The 20,998-nt window shown below is 33.5% G+C and overlaps 1 pseudogene; it reads right to left on the minus strand.

Annotated features, from left to right (window-relative positions):
• Nucleotides 1-11,328: 11,328 nt before the first annotated feature.
• On the minus strand, nucleotides 11,329-11,428 carry LOC122107702 (annotated as a pseudogene).
• Between the last annotated feature and the right edge of the window lie 9,570 nt (nucleotides 11,429-20,998).

Below are 20,998 nucleotides of genomic sequence, written 5' to 3' on the forward strand. Positions count from 1 at the left end.
TATATGAAATCATAATATTACTTGTACTATTTAAAAGTTTAGTAGAAATAAAATAGTCACAATATACTTGGATTTTAATAGATTAAGTAAATTGAAAATTAATAGAAGACATGAAAACCTTTGCAAATAAGTTTTAAATAATAAACATTTTGAAACATGTGTCCTTTTATTTTGACAAAAGATTGATGTTACTGGTGTTTTAACTCAAGATTTAGAATATGATAGCATGGTGCTGTATATAACACTAGGGATGGCTATATCTATAATCATTTCACTCTGAATAGTTTTATAATAAGGTCTCATAGTTTCCCAGTCTCTCCCGAATTACAAATCCTATTTACATTTCCCACCATGGCTAGAAAATGGATGCAACAAATCACCATGCCGAGCTCAAACTTTTTTTAAATTCAAGTACAAATATTTCCAAAAAGTGATCAGGTAATGAAGCCTTTCTTAATAAAGTATGCGCTTTTTGGAAATACAGTAAGTATTTGTTTCATGGACAAATATGTTTATAAGTATAAGAAAATAAATGTAGTTAAATTCACTAACCATATAAAAATTAAGAAAATAATTTTTAAATAGCCACATGTTAAATATATTAAAATCAAAATATATGTGTCTGAATAATTTACATGTGTAAAAATCATGCAAAATTAAATTAAATGATCCTACAACTCTGAAAAAATAATTATGCTAAAGAAACAAAAGGAAACATTTAAGCTCAAAATTTGAAATTTAGAAAATAAAATGAAGTAGGGGCTGGGAAGGTAGCTCAGTGGTAGAGTGCTTGCCTTGCATGCATGAAGCCTTGGGTTCCATTCCTCAGCACCACATAAACAAAAAGAAAAAAGCCAGAAGTGGTGCTGTGGCTCAAGTGGTAGAGCGCTAGGCTTGAGGGACAGGGCCCAGACCCAGAGTTCAGGCCCTACAACCGGAACCCCCCGCCCCCCCCCAAAAAAAGAAAAGAAAATGAAGTGTATTCTTTATTTGACTTAATTAAGTTTAAACGTTCTGTATATCAATTTTATAATGAAAATGCTTGAACAAAGACAGCAAAAGTACTCATTGATCAATAGCAACAGCAAAAGCATCAGTAGTTCTTGTTTTGAGTGTACAAAAATATCAATGGAAGATATAACAATGTTCCTTCCCTAAGAAATGTACTCATTGCTTCATTTATGTAACTGTACCCCTGTGTACATTAGCATTATAATAAAATTAAATTGAAATTAAAAATAAATAATAATAATAATAAAATAATAATAATAAAAATAAATAAATAATCTACCCATTAAGAATTCTTAGAAGCCATTGGTTAAAAACTTTGTAAAAAACTGATCTAAATACCCAAGGAATATACTTTGATGATACTATTTAAATACTTCAACTTCAGCAGTAAAGCAAAAAGTTTAAAAACTGTTACACAGAAACTAATAAATAAGAATATATTACTATTAATCATAAGACAAATTTATAGTGGCAGTCAAATATGTAAGAAATGAGGCAATTTGCCATTCATTTGCACTTACTAAGTGAGAAAGAAATTTCTAGGTATTTTTTAATTATGATAAGTTTAATGAAGAAACTATTCTGTCACATCATATGATAATCAGATAAAGCTGATATTAGAGCAAAGAAGAGATTTTATTAAGTTTTTGGATGTTAATGTACATTCTTAATTTGGTTGTGGGAAAATGTGGGTATTTCAACTTGGGGTATATTGTTCTTGCAGGCCAGCAACATATCAGTGCTTAATTTTAGGATAGGGGTTCCCTTTCCACAAGAACATGCCCCTGATCTGTCCTTTTAGCCTTCCCATCAATGGCACCTGAGTTGCACACCAACTTGTCTAGCTTGCTACCTTGACTGGCCTGGATCCGCAGTCCTTCCAATCTTAGTCCCTAGATAGTGCAGGATGGTGGAAATGATCCAATTTACCCAGCTATTGATTGAGAAGTAAGTCCACTAAAGGTTTGGCTTGGTTTCTGTTCTCAAGCCTCCTAAGTAGTTAAGAGTACACATGGGATCCCCTGGTGCCAAGCAGTAAGACTATTTTTAACGCAACTAGACATATATATGACTTAGGCTTGTGAATACCTCAGGAAAAGATTAAAAGAGCAGTGAAGCCTAGAGGATAGGCAGAATTTTAACTAGCTACTCAGAGGCTGAATAACCTTAGCTAGCTACTCGGGAGTCTAAGATATGAAGACCACTGTTCAATCATGACAATACAAGCGATTATCTCAAAAAAAAAAAACAAACAAAACAGAATTGTAGCAGTGGCTGAAATGGTAGACAACTATCCTTGCGCACAGAAGCTGAGGAATAGTTCCCAGGCACTATCAAGCCTCAAGAATGATGAATGCATGCATGAGCACATGCACATGTGAGTGTGCATACTCGCACATGCATGCACACATACACAAACACAAATGAGTTTTTCAATGTGAAGCTCTTTATTTTTTTTTACCTTACTCTAATTTATTTCCCTATATTAGTTCACAAATTAACAAAATCAGCTAAGGACCTATTTACATAAAATTCATCATGTTTCTCTAAAATCTACTCTCTTTTTAGAAGCCTGCTTTTATTTGACCCAAAAGTAAATTATTCAGGAAGTCAATTAATCACTCTCAAGTCTGCAGTATTGGATGCTTGTTTAGGTTCCTCCTAGCAATATGATTATGTGAAATCCTGCATCAAGCAATATATTTCTTTCACTAGAACAGAAACCTCTGTCAAACAATTAATAATAGCTTATTCTCCTCCTGGCATTCATCTGTAGTTTTATTTTCTTCATATATTTCATGATCTGTCTGTGAATGCCAAAGACTGCCGTGAAAATAAAACACCCTTCTCAGCGTTTAGCATGTGTACACCATTCATAGATACTGAAATTGCTTTGGAATAAATAATGTTCACCCTGACTATCTTGACAAAGAAGAATTTGTTTCTCAGCACTTTAGGTAAGAACTTGAGGGAAAGAAACAAAAGGAAATGTGAGGAACAACTCAACACATAGATTCAAATGAAACAAAACAACACAAGAAAACAGAATTCAGTACTCAAGAACCTGCAGGAAATGAAAGATTTAAAAATAATAAGCTATGACAAGCTTATGAAATTCGTGACTATATGGGTGTGCACTGTTGTGAGGACAGTGGCTAAAGCCCAGACTGAACAGAAAGTTCTCTACACAATGCCATGCACCTGTTATTCTAAATTCCAGGAAGAATACCATTAAGTGGACTGAGGCCAAGTTCATACACAAGTAGGAGGCCAGTTTCTAGCTGGAAAATAATCAGGATAACATAGGGTTGGGAGCATGACAAAGTGGTAAGAACACCCATTGAAGGGGCACAAAACACTAAATTTAAACTCTAATATTAGGAGTATTAAAGAAAAAAACTATGATTTTAAATAATTAGAACAATTGTAACACTTGAGTATTTGAGTCCAGAAAAATCCATGGAAGAGATAGAATGATCCCATGTTCCAAAGCTACTTTAGTGATAATGTTTAGTGGTACTTCAGACAAAACAGAGTTAACTTGCAAATGAGCATGAATGTGCATTTGGGTGATGGAAATACTCTACTTACACAGGTGAAAATTAAATAGATTTTTTGGGGGTATATTGGAGTTTTTGAACTAAGAGCCTGGGTGATGTCCATGAGCTTTTTCTCTATGCTATCACTCTAATACTTTGAGACACAGTTCCAATTCTGATTTTCTGTTGGTTGTTTGGAGATAAGAGGTTCATGGACTTTCCTGCCCAGGATGGCTTCAAACGATGATCATCAGATCTCAGCCTCCTGAGAAACCAGTATTCCAGGCATGAGATGTCGATGTTTTTAATAATTTAGTAAATTGTATAGTTACAGAAGTTATAAATTATCATTGTAACATGTGTAATATATGTGTGTATGTATAGATCAATGCATACAGTTAGAAATATATTAACATATTTTTGCATCTACAGGAAATTTATGAAATCATACTTCATTAAAAAATAAAATGGAAACAAAAATTAATGAGGAGCAAAACAAAGGGAATTGTTACACGTTTCTTTTTGTTGAATGGAATATGAATTGTGAGAATCAGTTTGGGAAAACCATCTCTATTTTAACAAAATGGATAATTGCTATTAATTCCAATGCATCTATTTGTCCATATTGTGCATCCTCACACATGAGTGTCAAAATCAAACAACACTTCTTGCCTTTGTATTTAACTCACCTGATATAATTTAGGGGATAGATGAAGTAATCAAATAAAGATTAAAATAATAGTAAGTGAGGCTATGAGTCAGAGCTGAAAAAGATTTTATATATGATAATAACAAATTAAATTGCATATTTCTTACTTTTAATCTGTTGTTATGTCACTCATTCCCACATTAGGAAAGTACATAGAAGGTTCTCACTAAATTATATGTAATTATCAAAATGTATTGAAAGAATATGGGCACAGTGTGGTTTTAGCTTATTGAGACCTGTATGGGGTAGTGTGTTTTTGAGGACTTACAATACGTTGTGATGGAGATGAAGGGAAGGATGTGCTGTCAAACTGGCTAGAGGATTGCTTCCAGAAAGATAGTGATCAATTCTTCCAAAAGTTTACAGTAAAATCACTTTCACAACCATGTTCACTACTGCACTATTCACCGGAGCCAAGTTATGGAAACAGCCCAGATGCCCTTTGGCGGAAGGATGGTTGGCAAATATGTGTCATATATACATAATATGTATATATATGTATATATATGTATATACATATGTATATATATACATATATACATATTCATATCTTCCATTATGAAGACTGTTACTTATTTGCAAAGAAATGGCTAGATCTAAAAATACGTTAAGTAAACGAAGTCAGAGCTAGACACACAAAGGACCCATGCTCTTTCTCATATTTGGAACCTAGAACTTTATACAAGTTTACACAGCAATATTAACCAAATCATGCTATTTGTAGAGGAGTATTTAAAAGATGTAATTTTTATAAAATTGAACTTTTAATCCAACAAAATGAATACCAGGAAACTATCACTTGGAAGACGTGAGGGGAAGTCAAAGGGAAGGAATAAAGAGAGTTATGGAGGAAGAAAGTGAAGACATAATATTCAATGCAGATAGTATGAAACTGGAAAAAATTAAAGTGTGGTGAGGTTTAGAAGAGTAGGGAAAAGTTATATAAAGATCCATTATACTTAAAAACATGATTTATTTAATGGAAATTCCCTTGTACAATTAGTTAAGATAATAAAAATATAATTAAAAACAATGGAGACATCTGATCTTAAACTGTGTTCTCTTAAACCATCAGTCAATATAATAGTTTCCTCCTCAGAAATTTTCTTTGAAGGTGTTTTCCTCTTAGTGACAGAAAAATAATCAATGCAATGAATACCAATACATCACATTGCACATCATAAAGAGACACAATAAAAATCACAGTAAAAATGTTAGAATTCACCACATGAGAAAATAACAGGTAGAATTTTCCAAATGCTAATTGATTGTTTTTCCAAGTACTTTACCTATGGTATCTAATTTAATCCTCACAATAATTCCATAAAGTGGGACTACTTGCATTTTTAATTCTCAGATGATGATATTGAAGTCTTCATAGTTGTAATTACTAGTACAACATTGCACACATGGTAAGTGTTAGCCTGAGGTCCATCTCCTACTCTATCAATTAACCTCATTTTATTTTATGACTAAAATACCAGCACTAAGTCTACAAATTCTAGGTAAAATTCCCAGAATTATTGTGTACACTCATAATATTTCACTTTCTCTTTGTTAGAAAATAGGGAACTGTAATATGAAAACACAAAGTTCATAATCAATGCATTTACCTCCCTGGTGAAAGGAAGTGCTAAAGTATAACATTCTTGATTTCTTGGTCAAAATATCAGAAATCATATTCTATCCCTTCACTCAAAACTGCAATGCCTGGGGACCCTATCGCTGTTTAACACTGTCTTACTGAAAGAATTACCTCCCCAATTCCTGATGGAAACAAACTGCAGGTCTTATGGACTAATCATTTCCACATTGTAGCTCAACTAAGTTGTTTACCATTAGACGTATTTTGATTGCTTTTTATACTCAACATTTTGTGAGAAAGGTACTACTTTAAAATGCTATTAAAGCAAGACTGATATAAAAATCACCTTTGACCCCAGATAAATATTTTACCTTTCATGTACCCAAAAATGCAGTCTGTCCTATCATTAATGTTAGGAATGAGAGGATAAAAAATCATAGACAACAAGACCTAAGCATGAATTAAAGCCTCTCCAACTTGTGAATACAATTGTTTTAAAAAGACATAAAGAGCTGGGAAGGTGGCGTAGTGGTAGAGCGCTTGCCTTGCATGCATGAAGCCCTGGGTTTGATTCCTCAGGACCACATAAGCAAAAAGACAAAGCCGCAAATGACTCTGTGGCTCAAGTGGAAGAGCGTTAGCCTTGAGCTGAAGAGCTGAGGGACAGCGCCCAGGCCCATAGTTGAGGCCCGACTACCAGACTCCTCCCCCCCCAAAAAATGACATCAATACTACTACATTTGTTCAAACTTTCTTATGATACTAAACATTCAATTGTAAACTGTTAACACTTGAAAATAACTCATTTTCTTGGGAGTAGAAAACAAAACATAAGATTAATCCTAATCATTTTCAAAGACCTTTATTTATATTACAAATTCACTCTTATAACTACAAAGATTCTAAAAATAACTGAAACATAGTGTCACAAAGCACATAATTTAACTTCATCATGTTCATTCAAAGGACTGTGCTAATAGAAAACAAATTTACACTAATAATTAGCTCACCCAATTCACTTCCATTCTTTTATTCTATATTTTTAGTTTCATAAAAACTGACTTTTCATAAAATGATGCATAAAAAAACCTGTATTCCCACTTACATTTTCAGATTTTAACAATGTTTATTCCAGAAATGTCTTTAGTTGTATACTCAATGAACAGAAATAACACTAAAATATTCAAAGGGTTTTCAGAAATTGCAAGACTCGCTCTGGGATGTTATTTATATTGGAAAAGATATTCAAAAAGCCTCATTTATTAAAGTTGTGATAGTTACTCCCACAAAAGAACTATTAATGAAAAAAACTTTGTATGTAAAATACAACTTCAAATCATCCAGAATCTGGAGGTGACACATGCTTTTTGTTGTTTTTGCAATGAATATCTAACAAACATATCCACAATGTTGATTTTCAATCAATATGAAGGGATATTCAAACCTAAAAAATACGGTGTTTATTATCTTAGTCTGAATAGATACGATCTTACAAAGGAAGTTATTTTCAACAGAAATCTGGAAAGAGTTTATCCACCTTGATTTTCACAGGAATAACCAGAGAGTAATACCTGTTTGGTCAAGTTGGTCAAAATCACTCCATGAAAATATCTTAAAAGTATATCAAATTTAAGAGGTCAAATACATATTTTGTACTAACAGTCATCTTACAGCAGTAACTTACTACCTAATTATACGTGTATCTTTTTGCCTAACATATACTAAGAGCTGAAAGTGATCTCTTTTATCTAACTTAATGGTATAAATGCTTTGATTATGATGATGCTATTATTTGACAAATAAAATGTACAGAAGTGCAGTTCCACTGAAATGACAGGATGGAACACTGATAAATAACAACATTGCAACACAGCTCTTTTTAGCCTCACTCTGTTCACATTGGCAAGCAACATTGCAACCACACACACACACACACACACACACACACACACACACACACACACATACACATACACACCCATGTGGGCACATGTACACACACATATACATGCATGCCAAATTCAGGGTTTATTGTACAAAATAGTTCAGATAAAATATTAATGATTAGGAAAAATGATATTTTGCCTTATTACAAAATAATACATAATCCAGTCACCACTGTTGTTACATTTGACCTGCCTCTCCACATGTAACCATTGAATTTATTTTTAGTTCATTCACTCATTCATTCATTCATTAGTTTAATGCTAATATTAGAGATTGAACTCAGGACCTGGCTCTGTCCCAGAATTTGTTATTTTTTTTTGTTTTAGTTTTCTCAAGGCTAGCATTTTACTGTTTATACTAAGCTCCATTTCAAGCTTTTGTGGTTACTTTCAAATCATAATCTAATGAACTTTTTTTTCTTGGTCTGGTTTCAAAGCACAATCATCAGATTTCATCTTTCTGATTAGGTAGGATTAAAGACCTGGGCCACCCGGGTGACTCCTATTTTTCCAACACTTATGTAATGCACATACTTAGATAGTAATTTAAAACTGAGAGCACAGAAGCAAAATGTACAGTGATGATATTGCCTTGTCAGAAATTCAAGTTAGTAATGTAAATTTCTCCTTAAGTCTATACACAAAAAATACTTAAGAAATATGATGATGTGTGTGTATATGTGTGTATATGTGTGTGTTTGTGTGTGTGTGTGCTGTTGCAATATGTTCCACATATAAACACTGTGCAGGGGTGTCCAGCCATTCACAGTTATTGCATGAATATCTGCCTTGAGATACCAACTCATAGACAATGTCTAGGTGTCCACTCTAGGCTTCCCGATGAAGGGGCGTATACTCACCCTCATCCCTAGTATTCATATGAGTGGACTTTTCGGAAAGTAGTCTCCGCACTGTAGTAAGCTGCAAGGCAAACACTCTAACACTGAGGCACATTGCCAGCCCAAGTATTAAGATTCTTGTCTGTAATTTGGTCAAAGCTATGTCTCTTTATGTAGGCGACTAAAAATGTATTTACTAATTTCAAGTAAATACATAAATTCTATTTCCATCTCTTTTAAAAAGTAAAAAAAAAATTGTTTGCTCTGTAAATTGATTAGAAGCATGGATTTTGCGGCTAGCTAGGTCATTGCACATCTGTATCTCTTTTCCTCTCTCTCTTTCATGGTTCTCATAGACAATATGGTTGTTCCATAATTATCCTATTTTATTTTGCTTTTATATTTTTGGTTGCATCATTTCACTTTCTGCTCTGCCATTTCCCAAAACAGCACCACATAAACAGAAAAATCCAGAAGTGGTGCTGTGGCTCAAGTGATAGAGCACTTGCCTTGATTTGAAGAGCTCAAGGACAGTGTCCAGGCCCAGAGTTCAGGCCCTAAAACTAATTTTTATAAAAAGAATCTAAATACTTGATAATTCTACTAACAGATCTGACTGAAATCAGTTGAATCACACTTTTCCTGTACAATGAAGGAATAGGTCCAGGCTAGGAAACAGCTAGAGAAGGCAGGCAGATTGTAGAAGATTGTATCTGTGACAAAACTTTGTGGAAAATGGAATCCAGGTTTACTTACTGGTAATTCACTTCTACTTGAAGCATGATTCTGAACTATTGCTTGCTGATTCTGAACTATTGCTTTGATCATTATAATCTCCAAGTAGAAAAAGTGAAATTTAATTGATAGCAAAGGACTACTAATATATTTTGACTTCTCATTAAGCATCTTCAATCATCAAAATCACCTGAAGACAATAGAAAGGCCTATTTTTAGATGAAAACAAGTGTCTTTAAAAATAACAAGAATTTAGGTAGTCATACAAAGGACTTCTATTTTACTACTGCATTATACATTTTTTCTAATGTTGAATAACAACATTAGAAAGCTACTAGAAAGCTCTTAAAGACCATATGTTGAATAGTGAGTTATCTTACACTATAATGTAGTATTTCCCAAATCATTTACATAGAAGGCATTGTTTCCTATTTTCTCATTCCCAGAATAAGCTGCACATGAAGACACCACTGGTCCTCATTTTCAGTCTGTACCTTTGAATACTGAGGAAAATCTTTCCTCTGCTCTCTATCAATTCCCTACTCCACAGTTAGAATAATTTAGAAGAGCAAAAATGGAAAAAGCGAAAATAAATCATGGTGAAAAATCATATGCAGAAAATTCACCAGATTTTTCTGACCAGTTCAACCAATGTGAACTATTGGGGAAATACATTGACATCTCATTCCCACTGGCACTCCAAGTCTCTGGTTAGGTAACTCTGACGAAGACAAGGAACAAGAGAAAAAAGTGAGGAATGGTACCATTTGCAAGAAAAAAATGGAGTAGGATCCAAGCAAATTTCTTCTTTGGGATGCCGAAATTAATCGCCTTACTATGGTGTGGAGACTACTTTCCAAATAGGCCACCCAATTGAATACTTGTGATGAGGATGAGTATACCCCTCTTCATCAGGAAGCCTAGAGTGGTCACTTAGACATTGTCCATGAGTTGGTAGCTCAAGGCAGATATTCATGCAGTAGCTCTGAATGGCTGGACACCCCTGCACAGTGCTTACATGTGGAATAAAACCAGAGTGGCTTTTTTCTTACTTCATCATGATGCAGATACCAATCCCCAAACTAAAGGCCTCTTGACCCCCTTGCATATTACTGCTAGGAATAGAAATAGCAAAGATACCTTGTATGTACATCTGTTGAACCACTATATCAAACCAGGTCTGAAGAACAACTTGGAAGAATCTGCATTTGATATTGCCAAAAGGATAAGTATGTATCACTACCTCTTTGAAGTTGTGGAAGGCTGTACAAATTGTTCTCCTAAGTCGTAATGGTTTGAATAAGTTTCTTAAATTTCAAAAATGCCAGTCCATCCTTTGTATCCTTACAAAATTTTTTTCACAATACAAAGCAACAGCAATATCTTACTTTAAAAATTCATGGATTCCATGGTATTCTTCCAAGTGAATTGCCTGACTTTGTTGTCAAAATGTATTCGTTGTTTGTATACATCTATAATGATTTCAGCAGAGTTTGTGGTTTTTTTTAAATCAGAAATAATTTTAACTTATCTGTTGAAATGAATAGTATAGACACTAAAGATGTTCTTGGTGTTTTTTTGAAAAAAGTATATCTATGTTTGTATAATGTCCATAATCTATTTCATTCGCTCCTAGATATAATAATTTGAATTCTACATTGTTATATACTGTATAGGTTCATTAATAAATGTGTCCTATCAGATTGCATTCCACATAGAAGAAGTTTAAGATTCCTTTTTTTCCTGGGCCTAATATTACTTTATTTCTTTTGGATAAAATGACATTGTTATCTAATTTCAAGTTTTGTAAAGGTTATGCTATGTAAAGGCTTTTTGAAGGTGAAGATTTAATACAATGATGTAAAACTAACCTTTAGTTCTATGAATTACATGTATTGTTACACCTGTATTTTTGTAATCAACTTTTTAATAACTGTTTTTCATTTCTTGCATCAGAAGAATGAAAAATAAAGAATACTTCACAAATTTTCCTATCATCCTTGTGCAAGTGCCAAGTTAATCTCTGTATTGTTGTAATTTGTGTAGACCTGCTGCTGAAGCATGTAGAATCCTCTAAATTTAAGTACTTAATGATGCAATCTTTATACAGGTATATATTCATGGATGCCTATTTGTAACAAGGAACCCTTATTGTTCCTAAAAATGCTATTGATCTTATTTCTCTAAAATTCTGTATATAGTGGAAAAAAACCTGATATCGTTTGGTCGATTGTTCACATTTACAATTTTTTTGTCAATGTCTCTTTTTCGTTTTCATGTTAAATTTGATCATACTTTGTAGCCATTACAGCTAATTCCAAAAGTGATGGCTTTTCAAGTACTTATTTATCAACTGAGTTAGCTTTGTGGAGCTAATGGATTCATAGTAAGCCTTGCTTAAGAGGTACTTCTAAATTTCTGCAGCTTAAAATTTCTCAAATGAAGTCTTGCTGGGACAAATGTCTGCCTGAACCTTTACCCTTCTTCCATGTAGGAACAGACCAACCACAATATCTTACCCTGACAGCATAGATTGTCTTACTGAAACAAAGCTAATCTTAGTTACAAGGGATCATAGAGAGATGAACCGTTTAGACCGAATTGTTCAGAATGGAAGGTATTTTATCAAAATATAATTGTTTATTATACTTATCATTTGAAAAGTAGCTAAAGCCAAGAAGGTGAAAAAATTGCTCATATGCATGATTACCTACTGTCCTGGCCTGTCTATCATCCAACTAGGCAGGAACTTACACTACTGACTTTCTATCACCAAATATTTCCATAGCTCCTGGAGCAGTCCATATGTTTCTCCTGGATATTAGGCCTTAAATTGGTAATGCTTTAATCACAGTGTTTCCTCTTGGCTCTAGGCTGTAAATCTACAAATGGTAAAGCTTTAAGTCTAACTCTACCAAAAGCTAAGTTATAGATAATGGAATAATACTTTAAAACAGAGTTGCCTTTGATTCCCTAACCACAACACAACAATGCAAAACAATTTTTATATTATATATACTTATATATTTTATATTTATATGTGCTGATTTTAAATTTCACACAGTGAAATCTTACTAGAATTGATAATTTAACAGATATATTGACATTTATTCCCATAAATGTATTGGAATATAAATAATTAGGTTTAGAATATATATTAGAATATAAAAAGTATCAATGCAATGTCTTTCCTATAAACTTGTGATACCTTCTAAGTGTTCGTAGTCTTCTGAATTCACATGGTAAAATAACAGTATTTTTTTCTGCTAATCTATAAGGGATTTTACTCTGATGCTCTGTTTATTGTTTTAACTCGCTGGTCCCAAAGTGTTTTAATCCATATTTCTGAAGCATTCTTACTGATTATACACAAATTTTGCTGATATGATCTCTAAAAGCTATTATTCTTCTGGAGGACCCATGGTCCTAGGACACCAGGTCCCAGTTATCTGCACCATCAGATAACAAGCGCAAGACTTCTCACATAGGCCCATGCAACATGCCAGCGGAAATTATTGAAGACTCATCTCGATTTCTCATTTCCTATAACATTACAGTGCCCCAATTCCTTTCAAGAATTAGCAGTAATCAATTGTGAAATGCTAAGCAACTTTCAATGAAAGATGAGATCACAAAATCTTAGAGAAAGTACTGTAATTCAAACTTTCAATTTACAGATGACCAGCCCATCTGAGTGAACAAAATCACACATGAACAAGATTATTTTTAATACCCCTCTTCTAATGATTAATGAAACATTTCATTGAAGCCCAAAAATAGTTTCTGGAATGATAGATCCATAATTGGTCTACCAAGGCTAGGAAAACTTGATTTAGAGGTCAAATATAATTTAGAAAATCATTAACTAAGAAGATCTTTAGTGCTTCAAAACACTGGTACTTCAGTAAAACTAGGTTCTGTAGTATAAAAATGTTGCCATTCTCAAACCAATGATAACTTACATTTAATCTCCTGAAAGTATATTCATTTTCAAATAAACTATTTAAAATCACATTTGCCAAAATAACAGTTGACAAGTAGATGATAGTGACATTACAAGATTTTCAAGTGTAGGGAGCAAGTTACAATAGAGTTGATTTATTTACCCAGCACTAATACCAAACAACTTCAACCATTCATTAAAGTGTAGAAGTAGTACCCCCCACGATTTGTGTTGTTCAGTAGGTGCCTTCCAGAAATGTGTTATATAGATCAGCCTCCCATATTTCAAACTCAAATATTAGCTAATAAAGTAAATTTCATAACATAAGAAGGTACATTTTAAAAAGTCACTAATAGTTGCTCTATCATGTGTTGTTTTCTGTTTTCCCTATCTGTCTAACATAGTAAGAAATATGACTTTAAGTCTTGAATATGGGTCCTGATGAGAGAACTGACAAACATAAAATCTGTCTTCTATATCTGTCATATTCCTCTAAGTAGTAAATTTTAGTTTTCTTCTTTTTCCAAAACTTATAGGTAGTAGAAAAAATTATCCTACGTAAAATAAAATAATCACACACCATTGTACAAAGCCATTTATAAAAACTGGTAGTTGGGAATAAATTCTAAGCCATTTTTAAACTGTCTTGTTGACTAAAGATTAATCTTCCAAATGAACAAGCATAAAATCATGTCTAAGTGCTTCACATCTCCAGTCTTTCAAATTGTTATTGCAGATGAATGAATTATGGAAATATAAGCTGACATCAGTTCAAGTATACGTGGGATTGAAACAAAGGAGGAGGCTACAATGCTTGATAAGAAATGTACTCGTTTTGGACATGACAACTTGTACTTCTTATTGTTGCAACAGGTCCACCTGTATCCTTAAACAACTGGTTTTTCCCCATCTCCTCCACAAGTTATACTGACATCAAATATAGTGAAAGCAGGGGTTATACTGTGGGGGAGGGACATACAAAGCAACAAAGAGATAATCTTATTTACAACGTTGGTAGGGGGGGAGGGAAAGGGGGGAAGGGGAGGAAGGAGAAGGATTGGGATTAGGGGGGGAGGGGGGAGGCTGGGAAGGGATGTGAAGGGTAAACAAAGGAGGAGGCTGCAATGCTTGGTAAGAAATGTACGCATTATCCTGCCCATGTAACTGTAACTCCTCTGTACAGTATGTTCACAAATAAAATTAAATTAAATTAAAAAAAAAAGAAATGTACTCATTATCTTGCACATGTAATTGTAACCCCTCTGTACAGTATTTTCACAATAAAAAAATTAAAAAAAGAAACTCATGGAATGTATATAAACTTTTCAAATTATTAACAGACAATTTAACAGAATGAATATCAGGAAATTGAAAACAGAGAGGAACAATAGTAAAGAAATAGAATGAATGAAAAAATGGAACAAGGGGCAAGTACAGCTAATATACTCAATGTACATATGTAACAAAGGAAGTGGAAAATCTGAACTAAATCTTGGAGAAAGGGTTGGTTGAGACTGATAGAAGGAGTGACTCTGATGCAGGAGCTTTAGACAATTAGATGGACATATTTAATTGTAACACACTTGCACAACCTTGTGAAATTCAGTTAAAAAACACAACAAACAAAAATCTCAACCAAACATCAATCTCTAGAGAGTATGAATATGACCTCTCAAAATTTTAAGCAGCTAATGAAGGGCAGTCTTTGGAAAAGCAAACAAAGCTGTTCAAAGAGAACAGTTTGGGGTAGGGGAAACTTTTAACAGATTTAAAAAGATTGTCTAAGGTTATAAATCACCTATATCTACTGCAAATATTTTCTTCTGTGAGTGCTCTTTATCTTAACTGGATACTCCAGTCCTGAGGCACAGTTGATAGCTTGTGAAGACAGAATGGAAGAAATAAAATCAAGAACCTATTACTCCACTGGAGAGAAAACATTCCTCTATGATTTCTCTCAATCTCTTCACTCCTCCATTTTCATACTTTTAATAACATCAAGTTATTTGAATTATATCTTTCCTTCTTTGTTCTCGCAAAGGAATTGTTCAAAATAATTCATTAAATATTATTTGCCATTATTTTCTATCATGCTGTTTACTTGTCCAAGCGAGTCCATTAAACTTCCCCTTTTCATTTGGTTGCCACGGAAACTCAACAACAATGTTAATGAGTACAAACGCTAATGCAAAACTTTGTCTCCAAAAAACCAGTCCAAGAACCTATAATCACAAATATTTAGCTATAATTTTTTTCTTTTTTCTTTTACCTTGAAATCTTCTTGTGTCTAAAGTGCCCACAAAAAAAAGTACTCCACCAGTTTTTGGTTCAATCACTTCTAACCTCAAAGATATATTTTGCTAACAAAATGCTTAGAGGAAACTTAAGAATACTCCACTTTTATCTTCTCTCTTAAGACTCTCCTTAAATACCATATCAGGACTAGTGAAGTTATTCTTTGCAAAATTATTTCAATAGATTTCTCTTGGTCTTGTATTTGCTCAACAAGATGTATGGAGAAGAATAGAGTTAAATGACCGATTCCTTGGATGACATTGTCTGTTACAAAGGACAATACTTCTATGTCCTTCTTATATGTCCTATTCTTAGCTCTTGCCTGATTTCCAATTAATCACAGCTTCTTGGCTTCAAGTCTAGTGAAACGGAAGGACCATAAGGCGTCCTCCAATGCTACATCTTCATGGTTTCTCTTTGAAAACTCCTTTACTTGGAGGTAGAATTTATTTTCATGTCTTCATTCAATTTGTTCTGCATTATACTGAGCCAAATAGGCTCTGTAAAATAACTTTAGGTAGCAAAATCATTAAGACAATCTATAACAAAAAGTTTTGGCTCCCTCCACTGCTGAAACCAATATGCTTAGCTAGGGTTTCTAATAACGTGTTTTCTTACCTTTTCAGTTTGCTCAATTCTTTTCTGATCCCCAAACTTTTTGGCTTATGTAATAAGAGAAGTCTTCACTATCTCATGTTAATAAGGATATTGTATTTTTGAGCTAATTAGTAATGTGAAATCATTGGTTTGAAGTATCCAATCAGATATTTTTTCTGTGTTTCAATGCTTCTCGTGCGAAGGTATTGTGGAAAGTATTAAAACAGAAAAGTGTAAATTCAATACGTTCTTTCATTGTGAAAGGCACTTTCTCCCTAAATATTTTGACCCAAATTATTTTTAAGAGAATTACTGTTTAGTAATTAAAGGTCAATTCATAAATTTTGATGTCTTATTTTTTTTTAAAAAAACTTTGAATTTAAATTCCACTACAACCTTGTTTCCCACAATAAGAGTATATTTCTTGGGTAAGGACAATTCTCATGGGAACCTACGGGATTTACAGCAAGGTTTGTGAGTTTGTTTGTTTACTGTGAAAATGAGCCATCTTACCCACATTGCTCCCTCTCAGCTAAGTCTCCATGAATTCCTTTGAATGAAAGCCTATTTTCCCAGGCAATTTTAAATTTTCTTAATAGGCTAAGTTAAAAAGTTAGAACAATTAAAATTTACCTGTCATAATTTTAAACTCTTTGAAATTCCTTTATCTGAATCGCGAACTTACCAATCCTAATTTCACCTTTACCATCAAAAACAGTTAACATGTTTTTTTATGATATAGAATCCATGAAACTATTATTTTCCAGTGGCTTTGTTATGCATACATATGAACATATAAGCTGATGCTGAGCAAAATGAACTCCAAGATATGGAAAGAGATATTTATTTGCAGTTGTTGTTTTTATTGTACTATGTGGTTTCTATTTTCCTTGGGTTTTTCCCCTATGGTTTATCTCCGACTGTGTTTGATTTTGGTACCGTGTGTATTGTGTATACATTTACCTTAATTAGGGAAGGGAAGAGGAACAACAAAATGGTGAGACAAAGAACAAAGGGCAAACCAATGCAATAGCAATATTCACAAGACAATATGTTGTAAATGTACATTACAACTTGTGAGGGGTCTTGGGATGAAGGAAAACTGTGAGAAAAATGAGAAAGGGGATAACAAGTTTGAAAAGTTATGTATTCACTGCCTTACAATTGCTAACCCACTACACATCACTTTCACTTTAAAATTAAATTTAAAAAATCAGCTGCATGAAATAAAATTTCACTGTATTGCTATAGTAAATATTATTCTGTGTGTAGTAACTTTAAAAAAAAGTCCTATTTGGCGTCTAATTTGAATTGATTACCCCTTCTTTTTCAGAGGGCGATCAACTTAAATGTTATTCAACTAAACTAGACAATTTTTCACAACATACTTGCCAATATTTTCAAAAAAGAATAAATTAGTACATTCTCATACTAAAACTGAAAACTGTTTAATTCTATGGAAACCCATAACTTTTAAATTCCTATGACTAATAACTACTCACTTTCAAATTCTGAATATTACATACATGAGAGATTCAAAATAATACCTGTTTGCATGTTATGTAATTCTGCAATAGATGCATTTTCCAATGGGGTGTTACAGAATGCGATGTGAACAGAAAAATAGCCACACTCTGGTATAGGATAAAACTATAAAGCATCCGTTATAATTAATTCTTCAAGAGTAAGCAATAGTTTATCAGATTAAGCTATTATTTCTATGACCATCAATCCCAAAATTTGCGCCATAAAGTCATCCTAGAACAACAGTTTCCAACTCATAGGGTGCACCTCAAAATTCCCTTAATTCACATCACAAATAACTTACCTCTATTGAGAAAAAATACTACACCTCTGCTATTGTGATGCCCTCCATGTTCTGGAAAGAACACCACAATAAACTGGGTTGCATCATTTTTCCTCCACTGGTATTCTTGCAAATATTATTTATATTTATAACTTTTTTAACTATCACAGATATTCAGGATGCTAAGATCAGAAGATTACAGTTCAAAGCACACCCTGGCAGGAAAGTTCCCTAGAATCTTATCTCCAATAAACTTCCCAGCAAAAGCCAGGCACAAGTGGTACTGAGCTTGAAGAGGTAGGGCATAAGCCTTGAGCTTAACAGGCTCAGAGACGGTGTCCAGGTCCAGAGTTCAAGCCCTATGACAAAGCAAAAAAACAAAAACAAAAATAAAAACAAGCCCTAAACATAGCATTTTTCTCATTGTATACAGAGGCACATAATTAAGGAAATGGCTTCCTGTGTTACATACAGGTAGAACAAAGAAGATGTCACACAATTATTCTCTTCATACCATGTTATATTAAAGCCTCAAAAATTGCTTTTTCTAAATTTATAAATTAATATAATCAATTTGTTGGCATCTCGGTCTACATTATTCACATTATCATTTTATACATGAAGTGTTGGTGTTATCTATTAACTAAGTTCTAATTATAGCTCTCTTGAAACAATATGCTAGGCAAATAGAATGCAAGAAACCTTTGTAAATGTGTCAATTAAACCCTCTACTTAAAGAGAATTTTGTAGTATCCTGTAGAATATGAAATTACAAACAAAACCAAAATATTTATTTGAAATCTAAACTCTAATTTAGCAAGATCTATAAAGACCTACATTAGTTGAACTTTGCTATTCCTCCATGCTTAAGCTTTTGTAATCCTTCATCCTTTCATTGGAATCTAACTGAATGAAGATTACTTACTATTTCAAATTTTGGATGGGAATCATGAACCATTTTGCATCTAGGAAAGTTCTGTAATGAAGAGAGCATTTAAAACAAAACTGAGGATTACATACCAGTTGCATTTCAATAGAAAAATTGGCTTCTCAAAACATAATGAATAAATTAACCCAAACTTCCAACTGTGTATTCCTTTCTTGTTTGGTGTGTTTTATTAAGACAACATTATACTACCTGGTCCAGGGAAGGTATCAGTAGTAATTCCAGTCTCTAATCCCCTGTCATTCTGAGTGCTATTGCCCCACCATACTTTCTTGGTTTATTTATTTATTTGTTTGTTTGTTTGTTTATTTATTCATTTTTGGTTCCATTAATGGGGCCGGACTCTGGGCCTGGGTGCTGTCTCTCAGCTTTTCAGCTCAAGGCTAGAGCTCTACCACTTGAGCCACAGAGCCACTTCCGGCTTTTTTCTTTTTGCTTATGTGGTGCTGAAGAATCGAACCCAGGGCTTCATGCAAGGCAAGCACTCTACCACTGAGCCACTTTCCCAGCCCCTTCTTGGTTTATTTAATCTAGGTACAGACTAGCAATTCTGAACTTCTCCAGTGATATTATCCACTAGACTTCTCAGACTGTTCATGTACTATTTTCAAAGATTGTCTAACAATTGACACAGGGTATCAACATTTTCAAATGCAACTGCGGGGTCTCTGATTCATTCCTCCATGGATCCAATTCCTTTAATGTTGATTACTTGACTCTTTTACTATCTCTGGTCCTACCTATGTAATATTCTCAAACTTTTTTGAAGAAAGTCCACTTGAGGACTTTCTAACATTAAAAATTATCACTTGATTCTAGTCCTACTCAGGACGTATTTTCTATTGATTTCTAACTTTTCTACATATTCTGAGAGTTGCTTCATTTGTGTATATGTGTGTGCACATATAAGTGCCGCTGTGTGTATGTCTATGTTTATATGTATGTATGCAAAAGCCTCAAGTTCTGATTCATCATTCTTGCTCATGACTGTTATTCCATCACCTGAACCATTCTTCTAATCCAGGTTTTGGCTGGTTAATTATAGATAGTGTCTCAAAAACTGTTCTGCCCTGGCTGGATGCAAACTGAACTTCCCAGGCTCCTTTACATTCTTAGGTTTCATTTATCCAGTAGAATCAACTTTTAAACTACAAACATTTTTGTTAGTATAAAGTCTAAGCTGTAGCCCAGATTTTTAACTCAAGAATTCGTATAAAGATAGATGAACATACACATTACATATGCTGAGTGCACACTGTTAGAAATGTGATCCTAAGCTGGGTGGTGGTGAGATCTGAGGATTGGGTTCAAAGCCAACCTGGAGACTCTTTTCTCCAATTTACTGCAAGAAAACTGGAAGCGGCACTGTGGCTCAAGTGGCAGAGCATTAGCCTTGAGCGGAATAGCAGAGGGACAGTGCCCAGGCCCAGAGTTCAAGTGCTAGGACCACCACCAATATATATATATATATATATATATATATATATATATACATATATATATATATATGTATATATATATATATGTATATATATATATATATATATATATATATATATATATATATATGTGTGTGTAAAGGAAAGAAAAAAATGTGGTCTTATCCACCAGTTCATGGCTAGTATAATAACTGCTCTCTCAAGATGGAATTTTTTTTCCAATTAAGTCCATGCTCTTATATCTGACTTGCATTGGAAACAGAATTATTCTTCCATTCTACTTTCTACAAAGTTGTGTCATTAGCAAGCGTGATTTAGAAAAGGAGTGGCCTTATACTTCATGTTGCACGTAGGAGTAATACTTTTTCTATAGCACTCTCATAAGTGTACATATTGGACTTGGCTTTATTGTTTCAACGTGGTCCTATTTGTAGAGTCTTCCTTATTGTATTGAACCCTTATACTTAAACACAGAATTTCTCTTTCTCTTATTATTGCTATAGTTAACATGAGTTAACATATTGATGTACACTTGGAAAATAATGCACAGCACATACACTCACAAAAAAAATGGTCTGAGAAACTTCTTCCACTTTAAAATTAGCC

This window comes from Dipodomys spectabilis, unplaced genomic scaffold, assembly GCF_019054845.1.
Source record: "Dipodomys spectabilis isolate Male_0828 unplaced genomic scaffold, ASM1905484v1 ptg000052l, whole genome shotgun sequence".
Classification (NCBI taxonomy): domain Eukaryota; kingdom Metazoa; phylum Chordata; class Mammalia; order Rodentia; family Heteromyidae; genus Dipodomys; species Dipodomys spectabilis.